The sequence below is a fragment of the Serinus canaria genome, chromosome 2, assembly GCF_022539315.1.
Source record: "Serinus canaria isolate serCan28SL12 chromosome 2, serCan2020, whole genome shotgun sequence".
NCBI classification, from domain to species: Eukaryota; Metazoa; Chordata; class Aves; order Passeriformes; family Fringillidae; genus Serinus; species Serinus canaria.
The window spans coordinates 61,564,071-61,586,727 of record NC_066315.1 but is presented as its reverse complement, the minus strand read 5'-3'; the positions used below and the strand labels follow the sequence as shown (position 1 = coordinate 61,586,727).

Sequence of the window (22,657 nt, the reverse complement as noted above, 5' to 3'; positions counted from 1 at the left end):
AAATCAAAAATCCATCAAACCTCACTTCTTCAGTAATAAATCAATTCTTTGGATTACTCAACTACAAAACCATGACTTTGTAGCTGCAAAGGCAGACTATGTTTGAGCACCTGGATGACAGCAAGCAACAGAGAAAAAGAAGTATTTTAATAATACTTAAGGCTCACAGAGGACCTTTTCTTCTTGGCACATCTGAGCTTGCCAGAAGGGTTGTACTATACTAAAAGAAATTCTCATTTCTCGTTTGATAGTCACACCCCCCACCCAAAAGAAAAAATAAAAAAAAAAAGACAAATGTTCCAATCCTTTTCTGTGCTATTTTCTCTGTTTGTGTGCTGTATTCATGGCTTTCTTTCCTGAATATGGGCAAGTACAAATGTCAGATGCAGCCTAGAAATGCTGGGGCACACATAATGCATTCTTGGCTTCTTCTAAACATCAGACATATCACCAATTAAAAAAGAAAGGAAGAAAAAAAAAAAGAGCACTCAGCCTCCATCTACCTGCTTTCAAGCAAATATAAGGAAATATCTCAAACTTTCCACAAAGCCTCACATTAGCTCCCATCAAAGGCAGGAGAATCCATCCTATTGTTTCCCTTGCTAGCGCTGCATCGCTGCATTCCTACAGAGCTTCTGAATTTGTTCAGAGCTTGTTGATGTTGTTGTTGTTATTGTAAAAGCTGAGTGTTTCACAAGACAGAGAGCTTGACAGCTTTCCCACAATCCTCAGCATGTGGGAATAGCGAGTAACAAAGTGTTAACACCTGCCAACTGGTGGTTAGGTGTACATGTCTCTGTTAACAACAAACACTGCTGCTAGCAGTCATCAGAGCAAAGCAGCAAATCTGTTCCCTTCTCCAGCGTGGAAAACACCAAACAATGACAAAAAAAAAAAGGCACCTAATTGCTTGATTAAGATGTATCAGTGTTGGAAACTGCTGATCTAGAACATTGAATCTCTGACATTTACTTCACTCTTGATTAAACAGAAATGTTTAAAACCGGTTATTGTGCAGGCAGCAGCTCAGAGCACTGTGTACCATCCAGGGAATTGTGGCAGCGAAACTTTTTACAAAGAAACACAATCAGAACCACCTCCTCTCTGCTGTTTCATAAAGGCATCAGATGCTGAGACTCTCTGGCTCTTAGGAAAAAGGGATGGAAGAGCCATAATGAAGGACTAGTCAGGTAACTCCTTGGAATTTCCAGGGCAACCTTGTGGAAAAGCCCAGCTCCTGTCCTGAAAAATGTTGCTAGACATGGAAGTCAGGACTGTTTCTTTATATTGAGAGGGATTAGCTGTGTACTTTTAAAAATCATGTTTTCATTTGGTGATTTCCTAGGCAGCTTTGTGAGCCAGGTGGCACTGATTTATAATCACCGATTTGCATGTGACTAATGTCCTAGACCTCAGGCTAAAAGCCTGCTTGCTCTAGATTTGCCCTCAGTAGCCAGCTTGCTTGTTTTATTGCTCTTTCCCCATGACAAAAATGTAAAAGTAAGGCAACTCACTCATCTCAAGTAAACCAGAGATTGCTAAGTCAAAAGGAAAGAAACTTCATTAATGTAACAGTACTCACAAAAGCTCGCTGCTGTCCAAATCTCCCTCACTTCACACACAGAAACTCCAGCTCAGCTGGGGAGAGACATTAATCCTGATTTTCATCAGAATGTATTTCTTCAGTAATTGCTATAAGGAATAGAAATTATCCCATTCTTCAGCAGTGGGGCAGGGGGGTAAATTTCACATTTATGTCTTTCTCCTAAACATATTATCTGAAATAATTCAGACAATGATGATTGTACTGATTAATCAGATGATGGCCAGGACAACAGATAATTTTAACCTACATCACTTCCTGAATCTAAGTCACATGGGAAGATGAGGGTGAGTGGAAGGCATGAGTAACTTCTTTTGATGGTTCTACCAATTTCTGCCAGCACTAAAGTTGCATGAAAAAAGATTTCCAGTAGTCAGCACCTTGAGACAGAGGGCACTCATTCTTCTTATTTCATGACACATCAAGTATTTGAAAATCCTATAAGTAGTAGACAGTTAATGTTAAGGAGTTGTCTTACAAAGGCTAGCAGAACACTGTTCTGACTCTAAGCAACATCATTTACCAAATTGCTATGGTGAAGGCTCAAACAACCTTCCATAGAAAGCTCCCTGCAGAAGGTTCTATGGATAAAAATGGACAATTTTTTAGTTGGCCACAAGTGGCTTTCTCCACCAGGAATGGAGGAATAAGGTAATATAAATTCCTGCCAACATGAATATTGACCAATTTGCTGAGACAGATATTTCCAAATAACAGAAACCTTTTTTGTTATAGGAGGTTTAGGATCACCTGCACCAGAATAGTATTAGAGGAAAATTTCTAAGCTTTGTGTGAATATTCAAGCCCCTTAGCAGATGAATTTAGAATCTTAGTCACATGGTTTCTGTGACTCAGCCCTTTTTTAGTCATCCTCTGCCCATTATATCTCAGGAAAGCTACAGATACCCATAATTAGAAAGGCAATCCCCCTCCTTCTGTCTTTTCTGCCTGCTCTCTAGATATCATGTCCTCTCCCTCCCTTATTTACCACAGGTCCTGTGTTATTTATTCCCATTCTCCTCCCAGCTAGACTTATTTCCTTGCAGTCTCACTCATTTTATGCCCTCCCCACGTCTCTAGATCCTACCCCAGGTTCGGAATGGGTCCAAACCAACAGCTGCCCTTGCAGCTCTCCTCCCTTTTCTAAACCCAGCAGCTCTGCATGGGTCCTTGTCTCTCTCTCACACAGGTTTTTATCAACAGTTGCCTTCTGTGCTCCCATGGGCTTTATTTGATTCAGTGCTATTCTCACACACTCTGGGAGCATAATGCAAGAGAACTGGGTTGCTTCTGTCTAAACCTCTCCCGGGATAGTTTTTTAATTTGTCTGAGCTGTTGGTCTGTGGAGCTGGCACTTCTGTTCTTCCTCCAAGTAACAGTGCTACCTGATGTGTTATTTCTGCTCTTGGATGCTACTCCCTCCATGCATCATTCCACCAGTTCTCTCCCATTTGCTGCATCAAACAGCTTTCTTGGGTTTGCCTTGAAACCCAATCTCTTCTCTTCTTGCTGTTCAATCAACTCCCACCATCCCTCTGCCAAGGGTAACTGCATTGATCAGAAGCAAGTCTAGTTTTCCTAGTACTCCATGAAAACTCTTTTTAGTATTTTCTATTTGGTAAAGAGCAGAGATCTCTGAACTACCAAAGCCAGAGGACCAGCTGTCATTCAGCCTGAGACAGTGTAGCTCCTGTTTACGAGGACAAACATACAGAAAATGCTGTAGTGAATTATCAGTGTCTGATCTGCAGTAGGCAAAGGGGCATGAATCACTTACATCTCAGATTCATGGCCCAGGTACTGGGAAGCAAGAGAAGACTGGGGAGGACAGGTATGTACATGCCCTTATCACACCGAGTGTGCTCTGAATGTGAGGATGTCTCTCTCTCTCACACAAAACTCTGTCCATTTAAAAGTACTGTATCATCTTCCCATCCGAAAAAAACACCTTGGTGGAAAATTTCAGACCAGTACTAAACTCTCACACCCTCAATGCCATAAACATCTCACACTGACACCTGTAATACCTCTGCCAATTTACAAATTCTTCCTGAGCTACTCTTTCTTTGGTGGCAGAAGACATTAGGTTTGTTATTGGCTCATTATCCCACACTAGTCCCAAACACATGGCACGTGTATTTCATCTGAGGATAACCCTGCCTTCTTCAGGATGAGACACCCCATGGCAATCCCTTTTCCAGCAGCACTCCTTCCCCCAGGGTGTTTGCAGGGCATTGCCAGGCTGCCAGGCAGACAGGTGCACACCAGAGCAGCAAGGCTCACTTAGACCCTATTGGTCTGAACTTTTTCCATTGTGTTTCTTTCTGAAATAACCATCTTCAAGACAGGTTGGTTCTTTGTTCAGACACCTTGTAACACCGGAGGCCACAATACTAGAACACTCCAGCAGCAGAAGAGCTAAATCTAAATGCAGGAAAACCCAGCACAGTCTGGTACTTAATGCACAGAGCAGATGATCTTGATTGAGCACAAAAAGTCTGACTCCATCCATGATTCTACCAGGTGGTGTGGGCCCTGGCAGCTCTGATTTGGCATGGTGAGGTCACATGCTTTCCCTACTGACACATGCACATTCCTGCCTTTAGTTTTAACATGAACAAGTTAAAGTATCTTCTTCCTCTACCACATTCAGATGATGACTGAAAGCTGCATCTTCATAGTGTTTTCCCATTAGGTCAATATCAGCCAACAAAGGAGCATTTGCTTCTGGCTCTTTAGCTGAATAGGAGAAAACAGTTGGTACAATATTAGCCCAAAGAGAGAGGAATACAGAGCACCTGAACTGCACTGCCAACAAAGCAATTAGCAGGAACATTGGGGATGGGCACTGCCTGCCTGCCCTGTTCATCCACCTCACTGAGGAACTCTGCTCCTGGATATCCAATAGAACTCATCAGAACTAACAGGCAAAGTTTTTCATACAACCATCTTGGAAATGAAGTATTCTTCCTGTGTTGCAGGAAACAGATCTATTTCTTGGTAGTCTTTGAACAAAGGAATGAGTTGTCCACTCTGTACCATGCTAATCTTAGTAGTTTACATTACAGACTGCCCTACATTCCTTACAACTGGTCTGTTGGAAGAGCAGCTGGGAAGGAAATAGTTCTGGTGGTGGTGATGTTGATGACTCAAAAGTTCAAACAATGTAAGGACAAAACAGGCATGCAAAAAACCCTTCAACACCTACCTCCTGGTGAATTCCAGGCTGTTTAGATGGTTTAATGGTTTAGATGGTTTTTTGGAGGGTTAATGTCTCAGTGCCAGGCAAGTCTTGTTTCTGATCCTGCAGATCAAGGCTCCAGCATTGCACTTTTGATATCCAATAAAGCAGGGTTCCAAGAGTCGCGGGTTCCATCCAGGGTTCCAACAGTCCAATTTGTCTTTCATCCCTCACCAATGATGTGCAGCCTTTTCACCACTGAAAATCAGATAACCAGATAATCAGAATCTTAACAAAAAGGAATTTGGAGTGATTCTAAAAATCCTTCAAGTGAAAGACACATAGACTTACTCTCTGGACTAAATGCAAGATCTCTCCAGCATAAAGCAACCAAAGTAATCTTGCTAGTGCTTGTCAGGGCCTGAGCATTGGAGTTGTCCTGATCATAAGCACAATAATTCTGTCGAGAGGCAAATACATAAACACACATCCCCAGTCCTTTGGTCTATACAGTTAGCTAAAGGCCCTGCATCTGTGTGATCAGATCCTTCAGAAGGAAAGGATAGCAAGAAAACAGTGAGCTCTCATTTCCAGTTCCTGTTTTGGTTTCTACTCTTCAGCAAACAAAAGATGCCTGTCTTACCCAAGGCTGCCTCAGCATTAGACAGGCTGTGTTTCCAGGTCACTTTCTCTCCTTTTGTCCCATGTTTTAGGTTTTGCCTCTAAGAACAAAGCCAAGGGTCTTGGGGCTATTTGCATCTTTGGGGGATTTGGATGCACTGCAGGGCGAGGCTGGGCCTCATTTTAAGTGAAGGCTCCAGCCCACACCAGTGCCAAGAGGCTGACTAATGCAATTATTTCCTTGCAGAGCAGCATTTTTCAAAGTGCTGATTCTTATTAAGAAAAAGGAACGGATTTGGAGCTCATATTTTGATCTGGTGCCCAGGATTATTTGGAAATTCTTTTTCCTGGAACGAGACTTTTTATTCCAAATTTCTCCATGGTGGGGAGAGAGGGTTTCCTGGGCAGAATTAGGATAATGATTACAGCCTGTATACAATCAGTTCTAACCGCTGTGGAACTCCAAAAATGAATGTTATTGCTCAGTGGCTTCATTGAAAACAGAAGTATTATTTAACCAGAAGGATGGCAGCACATGGAAATAGCTCATTATCATATTTTCTCCCTATTTGAAATGTCACATTGAGTATGTATCTTTCACGTCCACTACACTTTAATTAATTTGGACTGTGTTTAAATATATTACACAGCATGCTTTATTACAAAATTCTGACACATTCCCATTGATGGAGCAGGGCTTTCCTTCAAACACGTGTAAAAGGCAATAGGAGCTACACTGCTAAATATTGTTTTAAATACAATAAGAATACCACATCATCTCTGTGTTTGCCCGTGTTTTTTTGTGGCATGGAAGATACAGAGCAAAAACAACATTACATCCAAAACTTGCTTGCTGTTTATTGAAGGGACAATGATGTTAACATTATTATTCTAGATCTAAATCTTAACCACTTACCTTATTTACATAATTGCAAGACAAACATATATTTTACTCAATGGCTGGAAAAGATTCCAGCAGTGTGATTGCCTAGAAATTAAAAAGTAGAATTGCAGGGTGTATGTGTGAGATGAAAATGGCTTGTTTTAACACAGCTGGTGTATCTCATCTCCCGTGCACTTTCAAACACAGCACTTACCAGAATGATTGTCCTCCTCCACCCAGGTCTCCAACAAAGTAGAGGATTTATTTCATTTGCTAACCTTCCTCTGGAATGCAATCACTCCAAAAGTTATTCCTGATTTATACTTGTTTAAGCAACTGGGAGAATCGAACCAGTTTTTAAAATAATGTAAAAATGAGAGTTCATTCAACTTTTATCTTTCCTTGGTCTGAAATCTTCTATTACTTAGAATTCTGTGCTGAATGGGGTCAGGGATTTTGTAGAAGGTGTGATTAATATCTGACTGATAAGATGTCATCTCTGCACTACTGCTTCTGCTGGGGCAATGATGTATTAGCTACTGAAATACTGCAAAACCATTTTACTTTGAACCATCTTGGGTACAACAAGCAGCTGAGGACTTGCCTCCTCAGGGCGGCTCTATTACACCCTGTTATCCCACCCACTAGATGCCACCAAGAGCTGATTGTGCTTGGATCAGGAAGGAATCTCTTTCCTCACTACCCACACCCCGTTCAGGAACCACTTGGAGCCAAGGCTGGTGAAGGAGACCGGATTCATTTCCTGGGAGCCAGCTGAGTGGTGTACCTCACACAACAAACCTCTGCATGACATTACAGTCAATCCCAACAGCTTGTTCTAAAACATGTTCCAGGGACAGCTCCTTGGACCGTTGCTTCCTCATCCATCCTCCTAAGAGAGCAGTAATCAAAGTTTTATTATCTGAATCATGGATTCATATTTTTTTATTATTATTTTCCCTAGCAGATGGCCTTTTTCCAAAATAATTTCACAAGCAGAGATTCTTATCATGAGGAAGGTAATACTGTTCTGAAACAAACTCCCAGATGGGACCACGTGGAATAAATGTGTTGTTCCTTAGATAAAGGGAAAGCTTTAGACTGCTGATCACTGTGTAGATGCTGCCACAGAGGAACAGCACAGCCCTGCTCTGTGCTATTAAATACTCTACTACTTATTCTTCTGCCCTGAGTGTTCTCTCCTCACCCCACATAACCCTTTCCTCAGAAAACATTGATGCTAAGAAGAAAAATGTTTTTCAGCATTTGAAAAATAACAAAGAAGTTGTGTTTAACTATAACACATGTCTGTCTTTAAAAATCTGGATTGGCTTTATACTTAATTCATTGACCGAATTGTAATAAATGAATAAACCTAATTTGGAGGATAATAAAAAATATGAACTGTGTTGCTGATGCCAAAAGCAATAACTACAATTTGGTTTCTCCCAATTCTTTGCTCCTTCAGACCCAAGCATTAGTGTTGTAATTTTTTTTCTGTATTTTAAGTGTTTTGTTTATTTGATTTCTGCATTAAAGGAACACTCCAGTGTAATATAAAAGGATACTATAATCATGATGTCTAATTACAAAGAAAAGCTAAGCATCTAATATAAAAACATGCAATAAAAAAAGAGTTACTACCAGATCAAAAGCCACCAGCACAACAATCGGATGAAGCAGGCTAGGAAGCACCACTCAGCTCTCCCCCTTACAGGGTATGGGGAGCCAGAAAATTTTGCTGTGTGAGAAGATTGAACAGGGTACTGGATAATCTCATCCAGTAGGCTCCCTCTTCCATGAAAGCCTGGACAAGAGGACCTTCCAAGACCCCTTCCAGCCTGGGCTGCTCTGTGATTCTATAAGATTGGCAGATCTCAATGATACATGGCTCTCACATTAACTGCAGCTTTTCCTCCTTCTTTTATTTCTAATTTCAAGAGCTTGTTCTTACTTGTTTTGTTGGGTTTGGGGTTTGTTTGTTTGGGGTTTTTGGCTTGTTTGTTTTTCCCCTGATTCCCAAGAGTAACAAATGTGAAATGGTATCCTTTTGGCTGTTAGTGGGCAGGATCTTGTGTTCTTCACACATTTAGATTTTCCATCAAAATCATCAGGAATGTATTAAAACAAGCAGGCTAGTTTCCATCTCTTGGCACGAGTCAATGAAGCATTTAGATGTACATGAAACACAAGACTGATTATGCAACTGGCAGCTTCTAAAAAGGAGTGGATGATTTAAATATGTTCCTAAAGCAGCAATGTTTCTTTACCTGGCCACAACCAGCCCTCCTAAATGAAACAGTAAAATTGCAGACAGCCTTGCTAGCTACAGCTTCCCTTGAATTAACAAGCAATTTAGGTTTGTTTTGTAGACCTTAAAAAGTCTGAAGACCACCTTGTATTAAAGGCAGCTCATTACTCTTGCCCATATGCAAGTGGACAGGAGTCTAATGTGCCAAATTCCAAGCCTGAAAGACTGTTTTACCATAAATCCCCTCACAAAACAGAAGCATGAGTGACTTATGGATTTGAAGATAGAAGGGACAAAGGTACAAAATAGAGCCATCAGAAGGATTTTTCAGATTTTCAACACCATCGACCCAGAGCAAAGCTCGACTTTACTGAATCAGCAGAAATTATCCTGCAGAAAACCAAAAAAAAAAAAAAAAAAGCCCACCAAAAATCACCTCAACCCACAAAAGCAATCCACATTCCCAAAAAGCTCTAAACACTTTTTTGCGTCTCATGTGTAGGACTTCATGTTTCTATGTAACTTGGCAGTGGAGCAACTTTTAGCAAAGATACCAACAGAAGATTCATCAGCAACCACACTGACATCTGAAGAGGCATATGCTCACAAGAAGTATTTTGCCTATTTTCTTTAACCTGATATTTAAACCCACAAAGTATAGATATACCTTGGATAATGTCATTTACCTTGTACACAGGTGTGTGTTCATGATTTTAAGATTATTTCGGCACTGCAAAAACATTTTATAAAATCCAGATAATGATACTATAATTATGAGACTTACAAATAGAAACATTTGAGAGAGGATTGATTGTTATTGTTATTTCTGTTTCACTTTAGAAAGAAATTTTAAATAGGTTGTTTGTCTTTTTCTAGCTGAGGACAACAGTCATGAGACAAACGATACTTCTTAGAAAAGCATTCTCCATAGATCAGTTCCTTCTAACTCATTCTTCCATTATCAGACCTCATTCATTTTTCCATGTTGATTTTGCTAAAATTAAATAGCTTTAAGAACAATAGAATTACAAGAGTTTTGATGGAAGATGAAGCCTTCGGACAGATAAAGTATTTTTTTTCAGAAGAAGAATGTTACAATCAATTGGCTACAAAGATTATGTAAACAGCCAGATTCCCCTGCAATTCCAAAATGTGTTTATTTAACTAAGATTTAAGCAACTTAAGTGCATTGTTCAGGAGAGATTCTAGTCCAGAAGAATTCTGACTGCATTTGCCAGGCAATGATTACCTCCATTATTTGCAACAGTGTTCATTCCTTTGCTCTAGTGTTCCCATTCTTCATGCAACTTCCACTGATTTTATCATTGCTGCAATTAATTGTCCTAAATCTAAAACAGTACTGGAAACAGAACTTAACTTGGTCAAATCACATTTAATTTGCAAGAGATTCACTGCAATGTAATCTCTGCTGAAATGTTTACAAGTTGCCTGTGGAGGAGAGCTAAAACCAAAGGGATTTCAGAAGGAAGCTTGTGGAAAGGCCAAATGTACCTAACTCCATATACCATGCCACATCGCAGTCATGTGCTTCTCTCTCTGGGATCTTCAGGCCTACCAAGAATTATAGCATTTCAGTTCAGTTCTACACGTATACTTTCCACTCAAAAGGCCAAAAAAAGTGGATTATTCTGCAATAAAGTGGTTGGCATGCAAAATCTAATTGCTGTCAGCATCCTGATGCAAACCATTGTGTAAATCTAAAATCTTTATCATTTCTTTCAATGAGCTTTATCGCCAAGATTTGTTTGCACATCAGGTTTTACCTTCACTGCCCTCATACCTGCATGTCTCTGAGACAACACAAGTCTCCCCATGATTTTCTGTGGCATGCTCTAACCCAAAGAGGAAGAAATACAGATTTAGCTTCAGTTTAGTCAGTGGGACTGTTCCCCATGGTATAACTTTCAGAAGCAGAAATCCTTGCTGTTACCAAATGAAACGAAAAAGTTGCTGTTTCTAGAAACATCAGAAAAAGATCCCACTCCTCTTTGCCAAAAAAAGACAACTGAAAAGTATATCCAAGACTTCCACATTATTACTTTGACAGAACAAGTTGCTTTTAGGCTCCAGGTAAGAGACTGAGCTATTGTAGTTTTTTTTCTGGATGGCTCTAGAAAATTCATCCCAAAGGGAGTCTGTGATGATGGGCTCTGGCTATAGAGGGAAGCTACTCATCAGCTTGGAGAACATTCTAATAATTCTAGGATTCAGTAGGCTCATAAAATAGAGACAACACTGCCAGGCACAATGCCCTGTCTAATACTAATAAATACTAATAAAATCTTTAAAAGCATGAAAATGTAAACATATTCTCTTAGAGAAAGATATGCCTTAAAGCCAACAGTATACACACACTTTTACAAACACGATGAGGCCTTTCTCCCCAAAAACTTGAGCTTTCTTTTTTTAATTGGTATTATTTTAATATACAACAAACAGCACAGAACTTCATGTTCTGAGAATTAGGAGGACATGGACAGGTTATTTTTCAGTAGAAGTCATAATCTATTTATAAATTGAATTGGTTTCTTTCTTAATGGCCTCTATGCCACCAAAAAACCACAAAAATGCCAAGTAATGCTACTAATGGCTTGTCAGTCTCTATGTATGAGAAGAGTTTGTACCTCTATATCTGTTTGTACAGAGAATCAGCATGATTATTTGCAGGCACAAATGGGTCACCCAATTAAAGACTCCATTTGGCATCTTAAAAGCTGTGTCTGGCTTTTTGGAATTCTGAGGGTCCATTCTGGAGGAATAAAACAAATTATAAGGCATTTTAAAGAGACTACAAAATCTAAACTATGCAGCTATATATAAATAAAAATATATATATATATATATATATATAAATTGTAAATGAAAATATATGCTAGAGGCATCCAGAGTTAGAAAGAATGGAAGAGGAGAGGAGTGATAGACTGGGAGAACAGAGAGAATGTCCAAGGTAGGCAGATATGATCTAGGTTACTCTTCAGCTTATAGATGAATCATAACAATTCTGAGTACAAGAAGATGACAAACAACCTTAATGAGCAGGAGTGCATGAAAGTCAATAAATACATGGGTCTTGGAAACCCATTCATTGATTTAATCTGGCATCTTGGATCCACTAAAGCCTGAAAATGGGGGTGCTGGAAGCCATTAAAGAAGAATGCTGTGAAAACCAACGTATGAAGCAATTTGAGATGCTCACTGATGACAGCATATGAGCCACAGAGACCTCCACCCAAATAATATGTTCCATTTTTACATCTTGAGTCTGGATGGAATAAGGAGGTGGTTAAGAGCTGAGCAGTGGTATGCAGACAGAAAGATCCATAATTCTGAAGAACTCTGGGAAATAATAAAGGAAGTGGTAATTAAATTATGGCATCCTAGAGAACACAGGAGATTTGGGGCTAAGTAGTGGGGTAAATGGAAGGAGCAAAGAAGGAAGTTGAAGTCTGAATAAGATGACAGAATTTGGTGCCCAAAGATACCCAATTCCTCAGCACCTCAGGAATGCAACAAGGTCGAGAGAAAATCCTGTTGAAACCTTGATGACTGCTTTTGCCACTGAGCTCATGTCCCAGTCTGCTTGAATCAGACTCTAATGTAGGACATTTTAATTGTGGTTGCTGGCCCAGCAGAAAATGGTGAGCCTGCTGGGCTGGTTATATATAACATTGCAGAGAGAGAATATGCAGTGAAAGGTGGAACATCAAAAAAGAGAAGCAACAAAGTGAAAAGTTACCTGGAGTCAAAGAGGAAGGAAGCAGATGGTAGAAGCAGGGAAAACATGCGTTGGAAAAAGGAGGATAACTTTCTACTTTTGGATTGCTGCATTTCTTTACATATATTTCCCCAAGCCTGCTTGTGGTGTTGTGACCTCGGCTATCTCAGTTTAAGTTCAGGCTGATTTTTTCATTGCTGTTGCTTCAGTTTAGTTTCTCCATAAAAGTATGTATCTACCAGAGTCTACAATCAAATTTACCTTAAGTGGACAGCAGTGCAAAAATGATGGATTCATGGAACTGCTGAGGTCTGAAGGGGCCTCTGGAGATTGTCTAATACAACATCTATGTCCAAAGGAGGGACTACTTGAGAGGTTGATCCAGTAAGGTTTTGAGTAACTAGAAGGATGAAGGCTCCTCAATCTCTCTAGGCAACTTGTTCCAGTATTCAACCAGTTTTATACCGCAAAAGTTGTCTTTCAAGTTAACACAGAGTTCCCTGTGTTTCAGTTTGTGCTCATTACCCCTTGTTCTCCCACTGGGCATTATCAAGAAGAGTTTGGTTTTGTCTTCTTTACCACTGCCTCATCACATATTTTTGCACATTGAAAAGACCTGCCCCATGAGACTCTCACTTGTCTAGGGTAAATAGTTCCAGCTCTCTCATCCTCTCCCAATGGCAGATACTCCAGTACTTTAATCATCTTCAGGACCCTCTGCTGGACGCTGGGAAGCCCAGAACAAGATCCAAAACTCCAGGTTCTGGAGGAACCCGGATTGAGGAGAGGGAAGGGAAGGATCATCTCCTTTGACCCATCTGTTCTGCAGGATGGCAAATAAGACAGAACTCTTGCAGGGGATTAGCAAAGGAAGACTCAATTTATTACATTTTGCAGAGAAGATTATGAGAAAAGCAGGGTGATTGCTTGTGTCAACAGTCCAACCTGGTTACACCAAAATATCTCATGGGGTTTCTCTGGTATGGACCTTTCTACCACATATCTTTCTCTCTTGGACTATGGCAGAGTCAACACCAAAAATCCAACTCCCAAGTAAATTTCAAAAAAATCCTTCATATTTTTCAGGATTGTTTATCAGAGTTGTTCACAACCTGTTACAAGACCTAGATCTGTACAGAAAAAGCAGAAGAACAGCTAGCATTATATAACAAAACTACAACAAAGAAACCTTTTTCCACATAAATTATCCCAGCTGATGAGAAGTAAATGCACTACTTGTCAGAAACTAGAAGAAATCACCACCAACATATTAAAACTTATCATAAATTCTAGAAAAATCTTCACAATTTTCCAGGGTAAAGTTTACTAGCATGCACAAACTGAGATGAACATTTATAGCCCTCCTTTTGCTCTCTCATTACAGGGCACACTCTCCTGCCTGTGAACAAAAAATCTCTGTAAGGTACGAGTCACAACAGGTGGTAAACACTGCAACATTTAAGGGCTTGTTTAGATGGTAAATGAAACCAATCCAATTAAATTAGCTGTAAATCACACTCTTAACATTTCATCAGTAGTTAGCATGAGACAGAGATTTCAGGGCCATTTTAGTACAGCTAAATGTGATTTCTTTTTTCAGCTTAAATTACATCAAAACTAGGTTTCCAAATAGACCTTAATCAAAATATTATTAATTAGAATGCAGTTATTTCCTTTGGTTCTTGTTACCACATAGATGAATCCTAAGACTTTGTAAACATATGCATACACACACAGAACACTCACTGGTTCAGTGGGAAGACAGATTACAAATTACTCAGCACTGCCAATTAGTGAACAAGCAGGGCAAAAAAAATCTGCAAATACAGGCAAAGCAGAATGCTTCACAAAATGTATGCTGCTTCTTTTACTTGAAAAATGTCATAACTGATACTGTGAAACATCTTACCAAGAGAACCAGGGAATATCCTGTAACGCTAGATATCAGAAAATACATGAAAATATGTAACACGTAGGAAAGAAATTCTCATTACAGCCCTGGGTTAAATATTTAGCAAATATTCTCAGAAGAGACGCATGTCAGCTCGAGATACATATCAGCAAATGTCAAGGGAAGCTTTTATGCTGATGTATTGACATAATTGTTCAGGAACACTGCAAGTAATTTTCTGTAGGATGCCCTAAAACAAATTAGTGCTACTATATACACAGCCCCCCGTTAAGCTTTCCACCAGCATTTCTGTGGTCATGTTATAACAGTGCAAATGTGCAAGAGCCAGCAAATCTTCAACTCTGCATATTCTGCAAAAAGTTTTCAAATAACTTCCTGTGAGGATTCAACAGAAAATTTTGACCTGCTAAGCTCATTCATTCAGGGAAGAAAAACTGTGCCACATGACCAATAAAAAACAGGCTGCACAGCTTAAATTACCAATATTGAACACCTCCACAAACCACAGAATAATTTACAACATATCAGTCAGCTGCAAAAACTTCTGAGGAAACGGCAGCCAACTGGGAGCTGCTGCGTAAAGAGGCGAGATTCAAATAAGCAAATGAGGCAGCTTTAATACTTACATGAGTCAGTGCAGCATCTACGTTACTTTCACTCTCCTGTCAGCAAGTGGGACTGTTTTTTGAGGATCATGTAGAGCCTGTGCTCTTACACTGAGCTGCTTTCTGTACCAGGGAATCCCAGGCAATGCCATGCAGGAGGGATATGACCAATAAATAAATGGATCTTCACAAAATTAGCATCGCTGGTGTTCCGTCGGGATTCGGTCCCTAAGGGACAAACTGATGCAATCAGCGTCAGGATGACTCCAGGCAGATGCCATATCCACTGTGTGGATTAAACTTGAATGTCTGGGTGAGTTTTTGCCACCCCATAATGACCTTAAATTTTCAGATGCTGGCTCAGTGTCAAAAGACATGGAAAGGGATGTGATTACTCTCTGCAAACATACCAAGGACAAAGGGTATGATAGGAGGAAAGAGGAATGTAAAAACAATGTTGGCACAGCAATAGGGAAAAGTCAGCCAGAAATATGTTTAGATATTAGAAAAAAGATCATAAGCTTCAGGGAAAAAAGTGACCCTGGGGCAGATATTGCATAAATATAACAAGGGAAGAAATCCTTTCCTCATTTTTAAGATGGTTGTTGCTAAGCATAATACAATGCAGTTAGTTGTTGCAGGAAGGGACAGGCCTGGGATGGTCCCTCTACTCCTATCAAAATTTATATATAGAGAAGGAGAGACAGACATAGAAAAAGGTTGGTTGTACATAGCAAGGTGAGCACCAAAACAATATGAACAAAAGCAAATTTATTTCCTCAAGGAAAAAAAAAAACCAAAACCCAACAGTGAGTAGCTAACATAAGCAGCCGCGTTATAACTTTGGATGTTGTTTTTTTCAAAATATTGGCATATTGTTGTCATGCAGCTATTATGAAGAAATCCCACTGTGAAGCAAGAAGCTTTCCTGCAAACCAGGATGAGGAGCACAGAATCAGCTGCAGTTTTTTCACTGCAGGGGTTTCTCTAAAGGAAAAAAATAATAATATGATCATTGGTTTTGTGCACACACACTAAGAAAAATTCAGTTTGCAAACAATGAACATCCTTTGTGTTCAGCGTTGGCAAAGCAATTGATTCTAGTTTGAGATTGGACTTGTGCCACTGCAAAAGCAGTTTGTCTTTTCTGTTCTGAAAAGTACTGTAATGAAGAGCTTCAGCAGAGAGGATTTTTATCATTAGACTGGCTATATTTTCTTTCAATTTCTCTCACTTCACCAAAAAAAGTATGGAATTCATCATTCCAGCATATTGAGGAATGAAGTAACTCTGGAATGCTGCAGAAAATGTTAGAACTTATTGTATAACCAAAAAAAACCTAATAACCCACAAAAACCAAAATCAAACACAACAAAACAAAACAACACAACATCATCCCCCCTGCAACATTAAATTTCCAATATACTGTTATCCTCCTCCTCCTTCACAGGATTTTCTCTGCTTTCTCCCCCAACATTCAGGAACACATGAGGATATGACTTGCCACAGGTCCTGCAGGTCTTAGTATGCATGCTATGCACATGGTGGAGTAACAGAGAAAACCCCATAATTATCAGGTGAGAAATAGGATCATATAAATAGAAAAGATTCCTAGAGTGCCAGAGAGCTTTTCTTTTGTACCCTTATGTGTTCAAGAATTCACATTTCCTCTCAAAGCAGATATCTTTGTATATCCAAGCAAGCAGAATTAGTCCGCTTGAAAAAAAAAAAAAAATCTGTCCTTCCAATGGCACCTTTATAATAAAATATGAGTAATCCCCTATAAAAATTGGGACCTTACTACAGGTTTCTGAGCCCAAAAGCTTCCTTATTCTTCACTGTGTCAGGATGTCTAATAAAAGATTTCACTTCTCCCTGTGAGTGCTGCACCTCTCATATCCTCAGACCATCTTGGGTAGAACAACCCTGCTGCATTAAGACTCGCAGCCTTAAAACTTGACAGGCATTTCTTTTTAACACCTTTTTATACAAAAGCAATAACAGCAGGTAGTAAACTAGCACTGCTGCACAGCATGGTATGGGAAGGAAGTGCTATAAACCCTATCACAATTATTTCAGTGAAAGACAAGGCCATCATTAGTACTGTATTGATCAACCTCCCCCTCCCATCTCCACTGTTTGAAAATTCATTCAGCATTATTATTGCTGCCTCAGACAGTATTATTATGACAGACCTGCATTATACAATAAGAGGCTTTGGTATAATTGACATCTGAAGCACCAGGGAGCTCAAATGTTTGCTGCTGGTTAGAATGAGGTCTCCAGAGGGACACTTTCTTCCTTGCAAAAGGGGCTATCACATAGTCATTGCAGTGTGTAAATCAAATCCTCAGTGACTGCTGTTTTTTCATTACTTGTCTGTGACCTGGAACCAGATCCTCACAACACTGTGCTGCTGATTATCCACTTCTGGAACTCGTAAAAATACACTGCAATGATGAACCAATACTTGGAAATTGAGTAAAGCTAATGACCTGTCTGGGTTAAAACAATAGAAACTTGTTTATTTTTTTCCTAGTTAAGTAGGAAATTGGATATATAATATATATAATCCCACTGTTTGTTGCTGTGGAAAATCTCTGTCTCCATGCGTAGCTGGGCACAGGCCAGACACAGGAAGCACAGGTAGATTTAAAGCATCCATTTCTCTCACCCCCAACCAAATTAAGCTTTTGCCAGAGGTGGTCATTAAAAGACGCACATGTTGCACATTAAAGGCCATGTGGAAATCAAAGCCAGCAATTTACATTGGGTTTCTGCTCGTGTGAAAGCCCAGGCACGCCTGGGACCTCCATCTGGCAGGAGGCTGAACGCAGGAGCTGATGCAGGCAAGCACACACTGAGTCCTACTGAGCCCTGTCCCCCACCGGCAGCTGCGCAACGAACAAAGCACACGAGCAGAATCGGCTCCCAGACAACACATTAGAAATCTGATTTTTAATGTCTGACCAGAGCCAGCTCCAGCTAGTGGTAATGATTTATAAGGGGGAGTTGAGCCCACGGAAAGTACTCTGCATTTGCCACAGCATGGGGAAATTCTCCTGCATGCCCCAAAGTCAACACAAGGTACAAAGTTCATACCCTGCATCAGCTGGCCTGAGGAGGAATCTCACCCACACACCATTTGCATGGATTCACAAGCCCAAAGCCTCCAGATCACTCAGTTAAATTGTGGCTCCCCAGGTAAATTCCAGCTCCCCACTCTGCCCATACCAGCTAGGTGGGGCACAGCCAAAGGATAATACGTAGCTTCGTTCCCTGTTGCCATCACTACAAGCTGGAACAGGTCACACATTCTTAAACCAGGACCTGAAACCACACTGCCAATACCCGAACCAAGGAAGAAGTGGGCAATGGGGAGGGCTGAGAAAGCAGCAGTTTTCTTAGGGGAGTGAACCCTCAAATCCAATAGGATTGCTCAGGACGTGTGAAGGAGTGTCAGGTCTGCCACCCTCACCTGGGCCACATCCAGCATGGTGGCATTCATGAGTTCACATGGCAGGAGAAAGATCATACTACTGTGTCCACAGCCTGCTCCCCTCCCAAAAAAGACTACTTTCACCCTTTCCTCGGTTAGGCAGAAATTAAACAGTTTTGCAGTATGGACCAGAGCCTGTTCCCCATGCCAATCTGGATTCAAAACCTGACACCATGCTAGTGGCTGGCTGCTGCTTGGCTTTGATTTACTGGGCTGGCGTGGGTGGGGAAGCAAGAGGAGAAACTGCTTGACATGATACAGAATGTGTATCCTTACAGTCAAATGAAACCCTGGTGTTTAGTGAGTATGAGTCAGGCAAAAGCAGGAGGGGGCTGCTTGCAACCCTGTTAGGGATGGATGTCTCTGGTTAAACAAGCAGGGAAGCAAGGGGGGCTGGAATAGAGGCCAAAAGCAGGAGAAGTGGGATAAGTTTGCTGCTTGCACGTGGATCTAATTCTACCCAGGATCCAACAGTGACATCGCCACTCCTGCATTTAAGGAGAAGAGGAAAGGTGACTAATGGAGTTTGCTTAGGAGGAGGTGAGAGACCCAAAGCCTGTCTGCCACAAGGAAGGCTCTGGGCTCTTCTGCCAGTCACTGCCAATGCCCTTGGCTCCCTCTGCCAACAGCAGAAGACACAGGCATAGGCTGAACTGAGGAGATGATCCAGCAGCCTCCCCACACTAAGGCTAAAGTGCCAACATTTGTTTTCAATATTCAGGAAAGCCAAGCAAATAAGTCTCAGCAGTTATAGCGAGAGAAAACAACAGAAGTCATGGCCCTGAAACCTCAGCGGCGCTCTCCTGTAATTATTTCAAAAAAAGACCCATCTTATTCTCCTGTGTTTGCACTCAGCAGGGGGAGGTGAAGTTATCTGCTGCCTGTGATGTTGGCTTAAGAGCTCTGCTGAGGACACCATCATAATTCTTGTCTTTCTTTTTGCTAATGGTTGCATACCTTTGATTAAAACCTGCATGGTGCATTAAAGGCTAAAACAGATGATGAATGCCATGTAGTACGTTGCGTTAGATCAGAGTTGATTAGAATTTTTGATGATCCAGCAGCTAGAAGAGGAAACTGCATGAGCAGTGAAAATATTCAGCTGTTACTGTTGTAGGAGGCAGTGTCTTTTGTTTGACACAAGATACAAAACAGTAACTAAATGGACAATGTACTCTCTTGGTCAATGAATAGCTTTCTAGCACAATGGAGTTCTGAAAAGAAAAGCTGGTGAATTAATCAGTCCAAATATTTGTAAGACTTCTTGCTTGTTTTCAAGTGGGTAACCCTCCCCCCACAACAGTTTTGGAGCCCGATGCTAGTTAGCTTATTTTTCATGATTGCAAATTTAACAATCAAGTATCTTAAAGAAACAAGCTAACAACAAAGCCATGTAGTAAAAGTTAAAGATGCTGACCCAAGTGCACATCACATCAGCATCCAGACAGATGCCTTCAGTAATCTCTGCCAACACACCAGTTAAGCAAAACACTATTGCTGCTCTGGGTGAAAAGATTTAGTTAAACAGGACAGACCTGTTGCAGAGGAGGAAGCTGCCTGATTCAACATAATGCTGTCAGAAAACTGGCAGCATGAGCAAGCCCAGTGAGCCAAGGTGGGAGGTTCACTTTCTAAGGTCATCCAAAATATGAAAGAATGCATAGAGCAAGTGTATTGAACAGGAACAAAAGGAAAGAGTCAGAAATGAGTAAGGAGAGATGGAAGAGAGAAAAGAAATGATAAAAAAAGGCCAAACTATTTTTATGGTACTGACGCCAAGGAAAAGGGATTTTATGTGTTCCTTGGTGATCTTATTAACATCAGGATTTTTTTTTTTATGTAGCTTTTAAAGAAGTCTTCCCACATAAGACAATTTTTAAAGACACTTATTGCACCATTTTGCAAGACAGAGCACAAGGTATTGGCTCACTAGTTGTAAAAATGTTGCTAAATACCGTCAGTCACCTTTCTAGGCAAACTGAGTTTCAGTGAGTGTCTTAACCTTTCCAGATTGGTACACTGATGTTGCAATGGTTTCTTTGTCAGTAACTGCCCCACATTTGCACTTCTAAACTAGATCAGGGCACTCTGATCAATGGATGACTGGGGTTGGAGAGCTGAAGGGAAGTCAAATCCAAGGTCTCTCTCTTCTAAACCTACAGTTTTAGAGCTGAGTCAGAAGTAGGAGCACATGTTTTGAACAAGTATTGATATCTTCAGGTCCACAGGCCATTCTAGTGTTCAAGTTAGACCTGCTTTTCAAATCAGATAGAGATATGTGTACACACACACACACAAATCAGGAACTGTCAAATCTCCTCTTAGATTTAACAAAGCACAGCTGGGTAGAAGGCATACTTTGAGAAGCCCAGAAGTAGTAAGGGAAAGCCACAAAGGCCACAGAAATGAAAACACTTCCACTGGTATCACACACAAAGCCACTTCCACAACTGTAAGGAAGCTGTAAATTGCTTTTGCTCCAGGCTTCCCCAGGATGTGGGGTTCAGAGATCTGGATCCTGGATCCTCCTGGGCAAATGCTCTGTTCACCATGCAGAGATACAAGTTCTTTCTCAAGCAAGCTGTTGTTTGAATCCCTTACATTGGATTTTGACCTGTTCCTCTCTCTTGCATACATTTTACCTATTCTTGCCTGGATGATTCTGTCTGAGAAACTTTCCTTGTGCTTTCTGTCCATGAAGATATGAGTTCCCGAGGTAGAAGGAAACCATCACAAGGCCTACTTAACTTAAATATTCATTCAGCAGATTACAGGATATCCTGCCCTGTCTAGGCCAGTGTGAGCTTTTGTCCCATCAAAGTGCACCATTACTGCTATCCAGACATGCTTTTCCTAAAGTAGGCTGCTGGAATCAGAGAAAAAAGAAAAACAAATCACAACAAATGAGAGCAAATCAGCATTTCTAGCTGCAAAGCATACCTAGTACCTTTTTTCAATTTTTGCTACCCACTACTCCGTTGCAGCAGATTATGTGTTTAAGATGGACAAGTGAAAAAGAATCATCCTAGAAAGAGGCTGAAACAAAAGCAAAGTACTGCACAGGCAGCTTCAAACAAAACTGGCATGACAAGCCTAAAAAGTGACTAAATAATCTCTTCTCTTATGGAGATAATGGGTTTTGATTCCCAAAAACTGTCAATTTTTTTATGCATTTGCACTCTGCTCTGGTTGCATGCTCTTTCTCCTTCATGTTTAAAAGGGAACATACTCCAAAGGCACACCAGCTAGATTACATGGGCACATTATAAGTTTCACAATCTTGAGAGCATTCTACTTTGATCTCAGAAGCTGATTGTTGGAATCCCACAGAGCTAAGAGATAGCACAGGAGGGCCTTTTCACTGATATACACATAAGGAAAAATTTGCGAGATTTCTGTGAAATTGCTCTGGTTTCAAATTTTCTCAAGTGTTTCATTTCAACTATAAATAGAAAACAGAATCTCATGACAAAGATGCAATTGACATAGTGTGCAATGTATCATCTGTGAGCACATTTCAGAGCGCTTGTCTCAAAGCTGACATGCTGTGTGGACTCTGCAATATGACTACTTTAATATATTCCATGACAAATGCAAGTAAAAGCAGCTGAGATACAAACAATCCACAGAGAAAATTCTCCATTGCCTCTCCTGGTCTGGACTTCTTTCTGCTAACAGATAACCTTGGGGAGACAAAAATCTTGCAGCATAAATGGAAAAACCGTGGTTTCTCTGGATTACTTCCTACCATGCTTTTGCCATGGGTTGCAAAGAACTATTCCTGGAAGCACACTTGAATAGATTTGACTTCTTCCCCACCTATAAAAATACCACAGACATGCAAATGATCCATAATGTATACATTATGCAGGCAGCCACTGAAGTCAACGACCCGACCTAAACAGAAACTGCAGTATCTGATTCCTGGACTGTCACTTCTTTTCAGAAGATTTTTCTCCTCAGAACCACTTCTACCAAGAATGAAAAAGGAATGTTTTACAGTCTAATGCTCTTATTCTCCCACACCTCAGACAGCAGATCCACAGCTGTAAATGTAGGTTACCTGTACTAGCACCAGCACAACTGAAGGAAGCCGATGACCTCATCTGCTGGAATCCAGTGTAAGGTGTCCAGGGCTGCAGGTGATTTAAGGCTGTGGCACTTTGGTGGTGAGGTGCCTGGTCTCAGAGTCCAGATGATGACTATTACCCAAGAGGTTCTGGATTCAGCCTACTTGAATATTGGCTTCAGAGACCATACAGTACTAAATACACTTGGATAATCACTGAGAATTTTCTTTTCTTTCTTGTGCTCTAAGAGGCAAATTTCTATGTGCTGCAAGGGCAAACTCCTAACTTTGCAATTG

At 40.6% G+C, this 22,657-nt stretch overlaps 1 long non-coding RNA gene across 2 annotated transcripts in view; it reads right to left on the bottom strand.

The window, feature by feature from the left end:
- Positions 1-22,425, bottom strand: part of LOC115485251 (uncharacterized) — a 38,571-nt gene extending 16,146 nt beyond the window's left edge. Inside the window, exons 1-2 of one of the 2 annotated variants that reach the window (XR_007776952.1) lie at positions 22,355-22,425; positions 4,812-5,042 (exon numbers count right to left, since the gene is read on the bottom strand). This is a non-coding gene — a long non-coding RNA (uncharacterized LOC115485251). Of the gene's footprint in view, positions 1-4,811; positions 5,043-14,813; positions 14,979-22,354 lie in introns of those variants that run through there. The other variant, XR_003946000.2, reaches the window with a different exon arrangement.
- Positions 22,426-22,657: the final 232 nt, after the last annotated feature.